Genomic DNA, 14,581 nt, shown 5'->3' on the forward strand with positions numbered 1-14,581 from the left:
CGTTAGAAGAGACGATTTGACGAAACATTGGCTTGCATTCCCCTTTATATTGCTCAGACGCAAATTTCTAATGAGTTTCATCGCAAATGAGAATGAAAAGGAAATTTAAACCAAATCAAATCGATTTCTCTTCTTTCGAAACTTCATTAATAGAATGTTGTGTTTATTTCTCCGAAAATGCTCGTCTATTTCCGAAGAGAAAGAATGACGTCATCCTCCCTCGCACACTGCTCTATGCTGGTTTTCTTTTGTGATAACCCAAACTATGAACAGTTTCTAACACAATAGGTCCACAAAATTAAAAAAGTATTTCCCATTGAAGGATTGTTTCCAAATTTTTATTCAAAGTTCGTGGAATTTTTTGATACTTCCCGATCCAGAAACAAACCTCTATTATCTATTGTCTATAATGATTTCCTTTAGGTTTGGAGCAGCTGGGACGTTTTAACTATGCGGTGCAACTCTGCTTGATGGACAGAACAAGAAGAAAAATGCCTCTGACTGTCAGATATAGGCCTTATTATTACTTTAGTGGCAATCGTGGTTTGAATTACAGTTCGAATACATTTTTACATCAGCTAACTAAACCAGTACATTCTGTTAAGTTTTCACTGACAATCCCATTCGTAACGGAATCCGTATTAAATTTTAGTCCAAACGTTTACTAACACCGACCACATGTGTGCCTCAACCACAAAACATCCAATTTTTTTTCTTTTTTTTAATAGATTAAATCCGATATTATATCCGATATTATTTGTCGTATCGCTCGTGCTGGCGATTATTGTTCTTCCTTTGCCATCTCTTCTAGAAAGGCTGCCTTGAAAGCGTCTTCCAACATATCTAAAAGATATTTTCACAGTGTTTTATATAACGTTGTTGAAAAAATACTAATCCTGAACAAGAAGATCAAAGTTAAAATGCGGGACATGGTTGGTAAACGTTACAAATACCACTTTGCTCGTCTCCAAATCCGGTGGCTAGACTGTTGTAGTGTGGGTACATTCAGTGCAGCGAATAATTTGAATACGAGCACTGAATACGAACACGGTTGTGTTTAAAACTTGATTTATTCAGCATATTAGCTTTGGGTTCCTTATTCATTATTTTATTTATTTTATTTCATCGAAAATCATTTGTACAGTCTCCTTACCATCATCCATGACGTCACTGAAAAATAAAAAGAAGACGATTTGTTTTTAGTTTTAAAGTAAGAACATCAAACTATAACAAAATTTAGGAAGCTGATGTGTTTAAACTTAAAATATAACATTACTAGAAGGCTTTGTAACTTTTATACCGTCAGCAAACAATACTCTTTCAAACGGTTTAATATTGTGACATAACTTGGAATACAAATACATGCAGCTAAATATTCATCAGGCAATTGAAGCAAGGTAATAAAGCCAGGTGTTAATAAGGCTTACTGCTTATATTTCCAAAATATGCAAGAAAAATTTTGTTTCTTTTTGTCCTACTTGTGTATGCAGCCTATATGTACACTGTGAACAGTTTTCAAAATTTGATACCTGTCCATATTAAACTTTTAGTTAAGCGAGCACCAATACATCTATGTTCTTCTTATGCGATGTTGCATCTCACCTTATGTCTCCTTCTGCTCCACCTTCGGCACCTTCAGCACCCCCAGCAGCCCCAGCTTCTCCGCCTTCGGCTCCACCTCCACCATGGTGTTTGTTATGATGCCTTCTTCTTCTTCTTCTTCTCCTCCTGCCTGCTTCAACATCAAACAGTTGAGCTAACAGCAACAGCATCGCAAAGATGAGGAACTTATTCATGGCTTTGGTTTTTTCTACTTTGACGACGATATGATTGCACTTGGCTTTATATAGCAAGGATCAATAGCGGGATGTAAAGAAAATTCCAGATAAGTTTCAGCCGAACCCAAGCTGAAGGAAATGGGGCTTTTGATCGTGAAGTTTTGTGACAATTCTTCTCTATAAGTTTCTTTGGAATTCTTGACAACTCTATCAATTGGCGAAGGCGTGAGAAATCAATGAAGGTACAAGGAATCCGCTCTATTTCGGGATAAACGTAAATCGATATTGGGTTTATCCCAAAAGTGATTTCATAGAAAGTTAGTTTATTTATTAGTAAATCTCCAGAGTTCAATATTGTTTTTATTTCGGAAAAGGCCGCAACTGTCAGTACGGGCGCCTGACTCGGTAATAGTTGTGGTTTTATCGGCACCCATGCTGGTTTATTTCTTTTGTAAATTGTTTATCCTCGTTGTTGTGTTATGCGCATGATACAAATTCGTTGAGTTTATTTTGGTGTTTTCGGTTTTTTGCCATTAGGTAAATGCACACAATCCTTCAGCAAACACATTGGCCCGTTTCAGATATTTACCATATGACGAGTAAGACAGCAAAGCGTCAAACATATACTGGGAAGTTTCAAAAGGTTTCGCTGGGTACGAAGAAACGCTTTTATTAATTTGAAACAATCGTTTACGATCTCGGAACCTTTTGAAACGATGCAAAATTTCTCCCTGAGAGTCCGTAAGGTTTCATTGGAACTTTCTGCGCGATTTTAAAAGTCTTTTATATGAAACTCCTATTGATGCAACGTTCTATATTTTAGCCTGTGTATAAAATTTTTGTATGGAAACGTATTCAAATTTCTTTGGAAGTAAAGCAAGCACCATTACAAATAATTAAAACTAAAAGAAAAATTATATCCATCAACTTGTGACAACCTTTCCACCAATGTGCAAAGCCTTGCGAAACCAACCGGCTTCAACAGAAAACAACTGCACTGTGAGAAGGAACGTGACGCAGAAGACGAATTTCATCATGATGTCGTTCGTTAGAAGAGACGATTTGACGAAACATTGGCTTGCATTCCCCTTTATATTGCTCAGACGCAAATTTCTAATGAGTTTCATCGCAAATGAGAATGAAAAGGAAATTTAAACCAAATCAAATCGATTTCTCTTCTTTCGAAACCTCATTAATAGAATGTTGTGTTTATTTCTCCGAAAATGCTCGTCTATTTCCGAAGAGAAAGAATGACGTCATCCTCCTTCGCACACTGCTCTATGCTGGTTTTCTTTTGTGATAACCCAAACTATGAACAGTTTCTAACACAATAGGTCCACAAAATTAAAAAAGTATTTCCCATTGAAGGATTGTTTCCAAATTTTTATTCAAAGTTCGTGGAATTTTTTGATACTTCCCGATCCAGAAACAAACCTCTATTATCTATTGTCTATAATGATTTCCTTTAGGTTTGGAGCAGCTGGGACGTTTTAACTATGCGGTGCAACTCTGCTTGATGGACAGAACAAGAAGAAAAATGCCTCTGACTGTCAGATATAGGTCTTAATATTACTTTAGTGGCAATCGTGGTTTGAATTACAGTTCGAATACATTTCTACATCAGCTGACTACACCAGTACACTCTGTTAAGTTTTCACTGACAATCCCATTCGTAACGGAATCCGTATTAAATTTTAGTCCAAACGTTTACTAACACCGACCACATGTGTGCCTCAACCACAAAACATCCAATTTTTTTTCTTTTTTTAATAGATTAAATCCGATATTATATCCGATATTATTTGTCGTATCGCTCGTGCTGGCGATTATTGTTCTTCCTTTGCCATCTCTTCTAGAAAGGCTGCCTTGAAAGCGTCTTCCAACATATCTGAAAGATATTTTATAGTGTTTTAGTTTTACGTAGTTAAAAAAATACTAATCCTGAACAAAAAGATCAAAGTTAAGATGCTGGACATGGTAGGTAAACGTTACAAACACAACTTTGCTCGTCTCCAAATCCGGTGGCTAGACTGTTGTAGTGTGGGTACATTCAGTGCAGCGAATAATTTGAATACTAGCACTGAATACGATCATGGTTGTGTTTAAAAGTTGATTTATTCAGCATCTTAGATTTGGGTTTCTTATTCATTATTTTATTTATTTTATTTCATCGAAAATCATTTGTACAGTCTCCTTACCATCATCCATGACGTCACTGCAAAATAAAAAGAAGACGATTTTTTTTATTTTAAAGTAAGAACATCAAACTAAAAAAAAATTTAGGAAGCTGAGGTGTTTAAACTTAAAATATAACATTACTAGAGGGCTTTGTAACTTTTGTACCGTCAGCAAACAATACTCTTTCAAACGGTTTAATATTGTGACATAACTTGGAATACAAATACATGCAGCTAAATACTCATCAGGCAATTGAAGCAAGGTAATAAAGCCAGGTGTTAATAAGGCTTACTGCTTATATTTCCAAAATATGCAAGAAAAATTTTGTTTCTTTTTGTCCTACTTGTGTATGCAGCCTATATGTACACTGTGAACAGTTTTCAAAATTTGATACCATCTATGTTCTTCTTATGCGATGTTGCATCTCACCTTATGTCTCCTTCTGCTCCACCTTCGGCACCTTCAGCACCCCCAGCAGCCCCAGCTTCTCCGCCTTCGGCTCCACCTCCACCATGGTGTTTGTTATGATGCCTTCTTCTTCTTCTTCTTCTCCTCCTGCCTGCTTCAACATCAAACAGTTGAGCTAACAGCAACAGCATCGCAAAGATGAGGAACTTATTCATGGCTTTGGTTTTTTCTACTTTGACGACGATATGATTGCACTTGGCTTTATATAGCAAGGATCAATAGCGGGATGTAAAGAAAATTCCAGATAAGTTTCAGCCGAACCCAAGCTGAAGGAAATGGGGCTTTTGATCGTGAAGTTTTGTGACAATTCTTCTCTATAAGTTTCTTTGGAATTCTTGACAACTCTATCAATTGGCGAAGGCGTGAGAAATCAATGAAGGTACAAGGAATCCGCTCTATTTCGGGATAAACGTAAATCGATATTGGGTTTATCCCAAAAGTGATTTCATAGAAAGTTAGTTTATTTATTAGTAAATCTCCAGAGTTCAATATTGTTTTTATTTCGGAAAAGGCCGCAACTGTCAGTACGGGCGCCTGACTCGGTAATAGTTGTGGTTTTATCGGCACCCATGCTGGTTTATTTCTTTTGTAAATTGTTTATCCTCCTGTTGTGTTATGCGCATGATACAAATTCGTTGAGTTTATTTTGGTGTTTTCGGTTTTTTGCCATTAGGTAAATGCACACAATCCTTCAGCAAACACATTGGCCCGTTTCAGATATTTACCATATGACGAGTAAGACAGCAAAGCGTCAAACAAATACTGGGAAGTTTCAAAAGGTTTCGCTGGGTACGAAGAAACGCTTTTATTAATTTGAAACAATCGTTTACGATCTCGGAACCTTTTGAAACGATGCAAAATTTCTCCCTGAGAGTCCGTAAGGTTTCATTGGAACTTTCTGCGCGATTTTAAAAGTCTTTTATATGAAACTCCTATTGATGCAACGTTCTATATTTTAGCCTGTGTATAAAATTTTTGTATGGAAACGTATTCAAATTTCTTTGGAAGTAAAGCAATCAGAAAAATAAGCACTATTACAAATAATAAAAACTAAAAGAAAAATTATATCCATCAACTTTAGCCAGCGTCTAAATCTGTGCCACGAAATCGCTTATGGATCGTTTTCGGTTGGCCGTAATGATATATCCTAACCAATGTATTGTTAACACAGCTGGACAATTGTAGACAATAAAGATATTTACTACATTATCCGCTTATCATAGACCTTTTTAAAAAGCTTGAAGTGGTAAAATTTGTTTTTGTGACAAAACCCTGTACTTAAACATGACGTCATATATTTTGAATCAAACAGTTTTACCTCCGAAGTTTATTACGTTACAGAGGTTATCTCCAATAATGTGAATTCCATCATCAGGTCGATTAGACGTGAAGGTTTTCAATTACTGCCCCTTTTAATTGCTCGACCGAAGGAAGTTGGAGGACTACACGTTTTTTGGTTGTGTTTTCTTTTTTTTAATGTAACACTTTGTGTGATTTTTAGGAGCAGCGTAGCTTTTAAAGTGGTCCTATTTCCGAATACTAAAACTGCTCGCATGTGCACTCAAGCGTGACTCTCGTGTCAGTTTTCTCATACAAAACAACAGCACTTATTGTATTTTGGTTTTTATTGAATCTAAAATCACTTGGACGCCTTTTTTAGATTTCTGCAAATTCCAGCGTTGCTCTGAAAAGAAACAGAAATGCGAGACTAACGTATTGAAAGTATAATTGTTCTACATCATTTAGTTTTTCAGGTGTAATTCCCGTGAAACTAAATGTTATTATTCTTGCTTGTTATTTATCCATTTCTCTACTAACACAAATTATTTTTAGTTTATTTATTTTTTATAGGAAATTGTTATCACACTTCTATATTCGGGCTTATTTTGTAACCAACAAAACATCAAACCTTTACAACGCAAAATCATTTTTGTCGAGGGTACTTTCTAGAGCCTCCCTAAACAAGTCTTCTTTTTCAGCTGTTAAGGAAATGTTGTTAGTTAGTTGGCAAAAAAAGCTCTAGATACGTACTTACCTTCGCTCATTTCATCGCTACAAAAACAAAACAAATTTAGTTTTTTGAAAAACAAATTTAGATTTTGTGAATAAATTGGGCACCAAGTTCGTGCATACAAAAACTATTTAACCCTTTAAATTACATGCGTATTTAAACTATACAAAAAATATTTGAAGCAGAAAAATATCTGGGATATTAGCTATAGAGCCAAGCATCGGTAACTTCTGCGATAAGTGAACTTTGAAACTTACAACGAAGGAAGACTGTTTTCATCTCCGTGATGATGTACCAAGTGTTTCACCAAACCAACACCAGCGTGAATCAATGTTCCCACGAAAAACGCATCGTTTTCCACCACAAATGTGGATGATATCAAGACGAGACACAGACAGAATTTGATCATTTTGATATCTTTTGTTTTTACGTTTGTCTGAGATTCTGCAGTTGAGAATTTATACTGGGTTGGCGGATACATTTCTTCGAACAGTCTGTGGACCATTGTTTGGTAAGTTCTGTTCATTGTTGAACTCGGGTTTCACATGAAATCTGTTTGCGAGAAAAATTCCTAAACGTTTCATTTCCACCTTTTCTATCAGTCCAAAAACTACCATTGGAGTTCCTCGAACTCGATGGAATAATATTTAAACAAGAAGATGCTTTGGTTCTTTGTTTATATTTTGTTCGAACCTCGCGTTTTTAACGAGTCACAAATTAAGGATTCCACTTACACCTAATGGTCTTGAAGCAAAGCTTTAACATATGTAGCGTTCTGGAAATGACAGTAATCATGCATTTTCTTTACGTCTCGTCCAAAATGTTTCACATTACTCATAGAGTGTAGGCATCAAAATTTGTATTATGACTTTAATGTTTATTCATTATTAGAACACGTTAGGCAAAGACTGTTAAATAAAACTTGTTCAAAAAATTCTGTGCGCAGTGTATTGGCATACATACAATCAATTAGATGAGTTCCATGAATGCAAGTAAGTGCATTATTATTTTATCCGCACGAGGGCAATGATGTGCAATTATTAACCATGCAAGGGTCAATTTCAAACCATGCGAAAGGGCTCCAACAATCCATTACAATACAAGTTGTGGGAAAACCTATAAGTATATAGTTGTATGAGGTATGAAAAATAATTACAAACAATACGTGATTTTAATGCTGACCACGAGAAAGTTTATTGGTTTCTAAATGTATGGGGTCAAAAATGCCACCTAGGGTCTTGCAGGGTAGCATTTTTTTTTAAAAAGCACTGGTATGACGGTCGATGGGCAGCATTGGTCAAGCGCCCGACCCATAAACCAAGAAAACGTCCTGATCGGAATTTGAGACCAGGATATCATGTCTTTAAAATCCCGATGTGGTAAATAAACAGTGGTATTATTTTGACCGTCTATGCTGTCTCACACTATATCCTTCCAGTGCTATTTAGTTATAATGTCTGGCGTCTAAAAAGATGAGTGGTGGAAACTTAATTCTGCCTAATTAAAACGCCTTTGGACCTTGGGTACTGTTTTGGTATTCGTGCTGTGCTGTACATACTTGTTATCTATCTTCCACAAAATACAACATCACTGAAACAGTGTGGTTTTATTTATTCAAAAGATGCAAAGCCACTTTAACATTCCTGCCATTGCCAATGCGCTCTGAAAAGCAAAATGTTAATTTGAAACACGAAAATAAATGAAATAATAGCAATTTATTTTTGCCCATGCTTTCCATTTCCTTAAAATATTATCAAAACAAATGAACATGCGCCGGATTTGCTTCCTTGAATAAGAACATCACGCATATGCGAACAATACAAACATATGATAAAATGACATGGTTGCCGATGAAACCGTTGGGAGCCCTAACGAGGCAGAATTTATTTCTGTATGTTCAACATCAGAACATAACAAAACTATTTATTATGTTATCTACAATGAACTAATTTAGTAAATCTCCAGAATTAGGGTTGGTTTGTATCACGTTTTAATCTGATTGTATGTTTTTGATATATTTTCTGCTTTTTGTTTAACCACGCCAAACCTTCACAGCGCAGCTTTGTCTTCGTCGAGGACGCTATTCAACGATTCTCTAAGAAAGTCTTGGAACTCAGCTGTTTGAAGTAAACGTGTCGTTAGTTCGTTGGCAGAAAATCACAACACACATCCAATACCCACCCTCATTCATTCCATCCCTGTAGAATAAAAAGTTTTGTTTGTTGTGTCGAAGTTGCATGTGCATAAAAACTACTTGTGGACAACTTCTTTTGCGGTAACTATTCAACTAACAAATAAGCACGCAGCCATGATATGAACTTTGTGAGCTGCTTATATTTGACCACTGTTTCGAACTATTAGGTCTTATTATATTTAGCTAACTATCAACCAACGAGATTTGAATGTAACAAATCTTGTGAGTTTTTTCATTTAAAACTTACAACGAAGGAAGACTGCCTTGATCTGTGGGATGTTGCAATGTCTCATCTCCGTGATGACGTTGGCGACGTTGGCGACGACGGTGAATGATGCGTTTTATCAAATGAACTCCAGCCTTAATTAACTTTCCAACCCACCAGGCTTCGCTCTCCACCACAAGTGTGGACGAAATCAAAAACAGACAAAGACAGATTTTGATCATTTTCTTATCGTCCGCCATTTTCTGAGTTTGCGTTAGATTCTGTAGTTGGGAATTTATAGTGAGTTTATGGATACATTTCTTCGAATAGTTTGACATTTATTGATTGTTTGGTTCTGTTTATATTTCCTATTCGAACGCTTCGCGAGATGTCTGTTTACGTTTAAAAGTTCTTATTTGTTCTGTAAACAACAACTATTTGTCCTATGTAAGTAGGTTAGGGCAGTATTACAAAAGTTCTACGAATCTGGCGGAACAATATTACAATAGGAAAATGCTTCAATCGTTTTTGTTTATAATTCGTTCTGTCCCCTATTTAATAATTATAGCGGGATCGCGGGAAAGGGAATTGTTTGAATTTCTAAAGATCGCTCGGCATTTTCAAGGCAATAAAAACTGCATTTTCTTGCAACTTATTTACTCAACGCTTCGCATTTGTGGCTGCAAATTTACGAGAATTTTTTGAAACTGCGCATTTTTCTCGTCCGATTTTGCTTTTCTTCCAATTTCAAGAAATTTAAAGGAGTTTTTATTCACATTCGGGCGACCAACAAACACCGAACTCATTCGATTTTTGCATCGCCGACAGAGCATTCTCCGCAGAATGTTTGCTTTGACACAACAATGCGGTCTGTGCGTTTGAAGCAAAATCAAACCCTTGAAGTCATGCAAACACGTACCTTGCGGGTAGAAATACTTGATGTTGGGTGACCTACTGATTGCAAAAAAAAACAATTAACCAGAACATTGAACAGAAGAAAAATTGCGAACCTTGAATGTTTCTGAATATATTGTGTTTGTAGAGACTGGCAAAATCTGAACAGAAATTAACCTACATTAAAAAATTCACAATAGTTTGAGAAGCTGACACCTAAGTGAGCTTCTTTAAACTATTGTGCAACACAAAAGAGCTTCTTCAAACTATTGTGTAACACAAGATAGGACCACTACCCATCATTTGAGGAGCCTTAATTTAACCAATCATTTCAACTAACGACCAACTCATGCAGTTGGAGAAATCATATTGGACGTAGTAGCGTTGCTCAAATCATAATACATTCTTAGAATGAAGGGACTTGCCCATATTGTTGATATGTTTTATTAATTTCGAAGACGGCAAAAAACGGCTGTTTTACCATCACTTTTCAACAAATACAATTTTTAAGACATGCAATATCGGCACTGAGCCAACACAACACATATGGCAACACAGCGTTCCCAGGGATCGTGGACGCCATGTTTGATATCGCAGATAACGATGAGGATGCCTGGGATGAAGTGAGAAGACAATATTCCATCGTCGTCTTCCACGTGTTGTCGGCTGCTGCCACTCTTCAACCTGTTGTTCCTGTTTAGTTTTTGTTCCATCATGAGGTCACGTGCTGTAAATAATTTGTTATACAAATGTGAATTTTATATGCGCAAAAGAGCCATAATAGTCAATGAGAGCTGCAGACAGGTATACACACTGTTTCGACTTGTAAGATCTCATCAGTGCAGCTGGTGTCCGTAGCACATGCTAGCTGGTAGACTAGCAGGCAAACAGATTTCCACTTTGAGGTACCTTTCGGTCAGTCGTCGATATGTTGGGTACCAAACTAGGTACCAATCAACACATGCTTCACGTGGTTCGTCTATGTTGATTGGTAGCTAGTTTGGTTCCCAACATATCGACGATTGACCAAAAGGTACCACAAAGTGGAAATCTATGAATTTTGTTCTGTAATTAATTTGCAACGTCGCAACAATGCACTATCTTGCATGACAAGACGGGATAACCCTGCTGCGAAGGCCTCTGAGCAACAAATAGTCTGATTTACTTGGTAACATTGAAACAAAATTAGCTTCAATTTGGGAAGCCTTTTTTTACATCTTGTTACAACATTGTAAATTTTTTATCGATAAACACACCTCGATTTTTATAACTGGTATTTACACAGGGGAAAATGGACATTTTAAAACCAACTAGAAAATAAATGCGCCATCAAGCGAATAACCCTTACTGTCGGATCGGTTTAACTCCAATTGGTTTAAAATTTCGCAAGATTATTTGGAGAAAGGCATCTTGCTAGCTCTACAACTTGCTATCCTTGCGAGTTAGGGGATATGCCTAGAAGTTCAGTAGAAAATAAATACCGAGTTTTCCGGCATTTCTTGTCCTGCTGATTTACGTATTATTATTGCAAACGTTGTTCAGTGCGATTACGACTGTGAGAATTTAGTGCAGGTAGTGAACATTAACAACCAAGAAGATTCCTAGACTTTTTATATTCAAGATAAAACTCTACAAGCATTTTGCTTTTGCGTCGTTTTTTTGTTCCTTTAACACATCTCATATATCCTTATCAGTTTGACCATTAAATTTCTGAGCCCCTGTCTTGCACTTAAAACACCAATGTGACTTTTTTTTATTTTTATTCGTGACAACTTGATGGCTATCACAGGAAACATTAAAGTCGACTCATGTTTCAGTTGCTGTTAAACGAACCTGGAAAATATATGAAAAACTTTGAGTCTATATTTTAATATTTTAATTTACAACAAGTTTAACTATATGTTACTGCTTCATGAGGAATTGTATTAAAAAACAATTTTGAAACGATGAAGCATAATATGAAACAAAGTTAAAACCATTAGCAAGAATTAAGTTCGCAGTACCTTAGATTTTTGGTAGGTCGGTGTAATTTAGCAAACGATCAATTTGTTTAGGACTTACTTTTAGCGTTCTTCATTAAGAACATCTCTCAAGGCGTTGATGAATGCTTTCACTGGAACAAGAAAGAAACTAAATTAAATGTGAAAAGAAAAAATGAATAAATAAGGATTTTGAGCCAAGATTGATTTATGCAATTTCACATAATTTGGAAGACAGGAAAATATTAAACTCACCATCAGCCTCCGAAACTTCTTCGTCGCTGCCAAAATTATAACACAAACAGTTAGTTTCGAATCACTAACGTATAGAAGAAAATTAAAACTACGATTTTTGAAGAAAGTTCAAAAAAACATTTTGCAGAAAAAGAAACTATTTCAAAAAGCTCAACAGAATTGCAACAATCGAGTATTGGTCATTTTAACATATATCCCAACTTACCCTAATCGCCATGCAGCCCTTCTTGCAACTCCTCTAACTACTGCCCTTGCTACGGGACGGAAGAAGGCTTGAGTTTCAACCAATAACATGGACAGAAACAAGAGTGCGATTACTTTCTTCATGTTGATATTGGTGTCTGTAGACAACTGTGTGTTTAGCAAACCTGTGACTCTGTATATATAACGTTTTTTGACAACCGACGAAGCACAAGCAGGCATTTTTCTCTTTTTCCATGGTATACCCGAAAGGTTTCCAATTTCTTTTTAATGAACAATGATTCCATTTATAAAAATCACTAGACGAGAGACAATAGTGTCCTTTTCATTGTTTCACGCATTAGATTCTTACCTTTCTCATCTGTAGAGATTTCGAGAAATTTACTGACCTATTGTCAACGCGCTGTGCAGACGAATTCGTTTCAAGTTTCAGTTTTTTGTTTCAATTGGGAATGTTGATAGTAAAATTATTTCATCTGCCTATGTAGTGGAGTTCGGTGGGAGGATTTTAGCTGTTTATCTATATCAAGGGTGGAATGCAAAAATTTAAGGGGTTCTTTTCTTACGTAATTCACTGAATCACCTTGAATAATGTAGTGTGCATTTAACACCTATAAGACAGATCTTTGAAAAAAATCATTCTGCCCATTCTTATCAAAATCTTTCAAACACTTTTGCGAATTTTCCTTTCTTTGCAAGGTAAAGTAGTGTTGATGACTTTCAAACTGTGGCGTTGGTAATTTAAAACCAGAAGTATTGAAAGTGTAATACTTGCATATCTAGCTTTTTTCTAACATTCCCCGACGTCTCGTTTTAAAGCACAAAATGAAATGATTTTCGTAAATTTTATTCAAGACAACTTAGGCTTTTCGGAAACATGGCGTAGTCTTCTGTATTGGTTGTTATTAAACGAACCTATGGAATAAATGACAGAGTGCGTATAAGTTGGTTGAGAACATTACAAACCCAGCTACATAAATTTCTCGTAAGTTTTTAATGACAAAGAACAATAAAAATGCTATACAACGTTTCAAATGTGAAATATTTCGGTATTCTTAAACGCAACATACGTTTTATGTGAACAGAAACTGCACTGTCCAAGCAATTCGCAGTAAGTTTGTTTAAACTTACGCATATTCCACAACCTTCTTTGTTAGGTTTAAATCCTACCTTTAACGCTCTTCGTTGAGAACATCTCTAAGAGCGCTGATGAATGCTTGGACTGTAAAAAAAGTTAAAATTTTTTACAAATTCATTAAAATAAAGTTGTGTTAAAAGGATAAAGAATTCAAAAAGTAAACACTCGTTATAAAATTAAGATTGCTTTTGAATTTTGCTTTTGTTTTTTAATTCTAAGATTGCTTTGGTTTATATTCACAATTTTGACATACAGGAAAATGATAGGCGATTTAACTTACTATCAGCCTCAGAAATGTCCTCGTCTCTGTCAAAATACAAAACAAATCAGTTGGTTCTGAACGCCTGACGTAGAACAGGATTAAAATTACCAGAGTAGCATTTTATACAGGACCAAAAAATCAGCAGCGTATTTTTTTAGCAAACAGTAATTTTAACAGACGACCCTGGACTTTTTAACACATGTCTAACTTACCCCCGCAAAAATGGTCTTCTAACAGCTGCTACTGCTCTTGCTACGGGATGGTACCCGATATAAGCCTGAGTTTCGACCAATAACATTGACAAAAACAAGAGTGCGAATACTTTCTTCATGATGATGATGATGTTGATGTTGATGCTGACGATTGATGTCTGTAGGCAACTGTGTCTTTCAACTTGCCTGTTCTTCTCTTTATAAAGCTTTCTTCAACGATTCATAAATAATAGTCTGTCATTTATCTTTTTGATAATATCCTATAGTATAATTATTTCTTAGTAGACAACAATTATTCCATTTTCAAAAGCACCATAAGGATGGCGGTAATGATCTGCGCATTGTTCAACGATTCCAAGTAAATCTCTTTGTGTCTGGATAATTGCGCTTTCCCGTCAAAAATGTTGTTGTTTCATAAGGCTTTTTGGGTTTTTTTTGGAGACTATAAATGAAAGTTCATATGGGTTTTGATAAAATCACAACCACAAAAACGAAATAGTCTCTTTTACATTCTATTGTTTTATCACATTTTTATCTGTTTCGAATCGTTTGTTACAATATAAACATTATTTCGGAAATTAAGTGTTAGGGAGTTAATTGTAACTAGGAGAGAAATGAAAATAAATTAATGAAGCCCTTTTTCTGAAGCCAAGGTCATTGGGTGCAAAATATTAATAGCGTTTAACTTTTGAAACCATGGCCATCGCTAATTGCTGGTTGTCATTGTGGTGACGCGAGCGCAAAGGTTTCGAACACTACGACTGCGTTTATCTACAGCGAAAAACATTAACTTTTGTGATTCTTAT

General features: G+C 35.8%; 1 protein-coding gene and 4 long non-coding RNA genes across 5 annotated transcripts in view; 1 reads left to right on the forward strand and 4 right to left on the reverse strand.

Moving 5' to 3' along the window:
- LOC145888774 (glucoside xylosyltransferase 1-like) overlaps window positions 1-14,581 on the forward strand; it is an 83,672-nt gene that overhangs the window by 44,847 nt on the left and 24,244 nt on the right. The gene's annotated exons all lie outside the window — the stretch shown is intronic.
- On the reverse strand, window positions 708-1,805 carry LOC145890387 (uncharacterized). The gene is made up of 3 exons (XR_014399552.1): window positions 1,603-1,805; window positions 1,154-1,170; window positions 708-843 (listed from the first exon to the last, which is right to left on the reverse strand). It is a non-coding gene; the product is annotated as an uncharacterized LOC145890387 (long non-coding RNA).
- LOC145890396 (uncharacterized) lies at window positions 3,535-4,588 on the reverse strand. The gene is made up of 3 exons (XR_014399554.1): window positions 4,386-4,588; window positions 3,977-3,993; window positions 3,535-3,666 (listed from the first exon to the last, which is right to left on the reverse strand). It is a non-coding gene; the product is annotated as an uncharacterized LOC145890396 (long non-coding RNA).
- LOC145890400 (uncharacterized) lies at window positions 6,032-6,855 on the reverse strand. Its single transcript, XR_014399555.1, has 4 exons — window positions 6,693-6,855; window positions 6,460-6,476; window positions 6,334-6,403; window positions 6,032-6,108 (listed from the first exon to the last, which is right to left on the reverse strand). It is a non-coding gene; the product is annotated as an uncharacterized LOC145890400 (long non-coding RNA).
- LOC145890384 (uncharacterized) lies at window positions 12,995-13,932 on the reverse strand. The gene is made up of 4 exons (XR_014399551.1): window positions 13,776-13,932; window positions 13,582-13,607; window positions 13,334-13,385; window positions 12,995-13,078 (listed from the first exon to the last, which is right to left on the reverse strand). It is a non-coding gene; the product is annotated as an uncharacterized LOC145890384 (long non-coding RNA).

Source organism: Ascidia mentula, chromosome 2 (assembly GCF_947561715.1).
Source record: "Ascidia mentula chromosome 2, kaAscMent1.1, whole genome shotgun sequence".
NCBI classification, from domain to species: Eukaryota; Metazoa; Chordata; class Ascidiacea; order Phlebobranchia; family Ascidiidae; genus Ascidia; species Ascidia mentula.